The sequence below is a fragment of the Panicum hallii genome, chromosome 4 (assembly GCF_002211085.1).
Source record: "Panicum hallii strain FIL2 chromosome 4, PHallii_v3.1, whole genome shotgun sequence".
Classification (NCBI taxonomy): Eukaryota; Viridiplantae; Streptophyta; class Magnoliopsida; order Poales; family Poaceae; genus Panicum; species Panicum hallii.
In genome coordinates, this window is record NC_038045.1 from 34344135 (window position 1) to 34345950 (window position 1816).

The following is a 1816-nucleotide window of genomic DNA, read 5'->3' on the forward strand; positions in this document are numbered from 1 at the left end:
ATTTTGCTTCTGTTTGGTGGATAGAATATGGTAAGAAAAATGCTGATGACATGCCACAAACTTGGGATGCTTTGAAACGGGTCATGCGGGCTAGATTCGTTCCTTCTTACTATGCATGTGATCTGTTACATAAGTAACAACAATTGAGGTAGGGCACTAGAAGTGTAGAAGAATATTATCAGGAATTGCAAATGGGTATGCTACGTTGTAATTTAGTGGAGGGTGAGGAACCTGCTATGGCTAGATTTTTGGGCGGGTTAAATAGAGAAATTCAGGACATTCTTGCGTATAAAGATTATACTAACGTAACCCATTTGTTCCATCTTGCTTGTAAAGTAGGGAGGTACAGGGACGACGTGCTAGTGCTAGGTCTAATATTTCTGCAGGTAAATCTACATCATGGCAGCCACGCATGACTACTTCTATGGGCGGATGTGCACCTGTACCAGCTCCTTCACCGAGTCTTACAGCAACATCTTCTCCATCCAGCGACAAGCCACGTGCTCCTCCCACCACTTTGGCAACCAAGACTGTCCAGAAGCCAACCGCTAGTGCTTCCTCGGTTGCATCCACAGGTAGAACAAGGGATGTCCAGTGTCATCGGTGCAAGGGCTTTGGGCACGTGCAGCGTGACTGTCCTACCAAGCGCGTTTTGATGGTCAAAGATGATGGTGCGTATTCCTCTGCTAGTGATTTTGATGATGATACACTTGCTTTCTTTGCTGTTGACCATGCAGGTAATGAGGGATCACCAGACAAACATATTGATGTAGGGGCAGCCGAACACTACGAGAGTCTCATTGTGCAGCGTGTGCTTAGTGCACAAATGGAGAAGGCGGAGCAAAATCAGCGACACACGCTGTTCCAATTTAAGTGTGTCATTAAAGAGTGTTCTTGTCGTATGATTATTGATGGAGGTAGCTGCAACAATTTGGCTAGCAGCAAACTGGTGGAGAAGCTTGCACTCAGCACCAAACCACACCCACACCCGTATCACATTCAATGGCTAAACAACAGTGGTAAGGCTAAGGTAACGAGGCTGGTGCGCATTAATTTTGCAATCGGATCATATCATGATGTTGTTGAGTGCGATGTTGTGCCTATGCAAGCTTGCCATATTCTGCTCGGTAGGCCTTGGCAATTTGATTTCGGATTGTGTGCATTATGGTAGATCAAATCAGTTTTCGCTCTTGCACCATGATAAAAAAATTGTGTTGCTTCCTATATCTCCTGAAGCTATTGTGCGTGATGATACTGCTAGAGCTGCCAAATCTAAAAGTGAGACTAATAAAATTGTCAAGTTGGTTGCTAATAAGCAAGATGAGATACGCTTGAAAGGGACTTGCTTGCTTGCTACTAAATCTGATATTAATGACTTGATTGCTACCACTTCTGTTGCCTATGCTTTGGTGTGCAAAGATGCTTTGATTTCCATTCATGATATGCAGCACTCTTTGCCCCCTGCTGTCGCTAACGTTTTGCAGGAGTATTCTGATGTGTTTCCAAGTGAAATACCAGCGGGGCTGCCACCAATACGAGGGATTGAGCACCAAATTGATCTGATTCCAGGAGCATCGCTGCCCAACCGTGCACCGTACAGGATCAATCCGGAAGAAACGAAAGAGATTCAGCGACAAGTGCAAGAACTACTCGACAAGGGTTATGTACGTGAGTCCCTTAGTCCTTGTGCTGTTCTGGTTATTTTAGTCCCCAAGAAAGATGGAACGTGGCGTATGTGTGTCGATTGTAGAGCTATTAACAATATCACAATTCGATATCGACATCCTATTCCACGTTTGGATGATATGCTTGATGA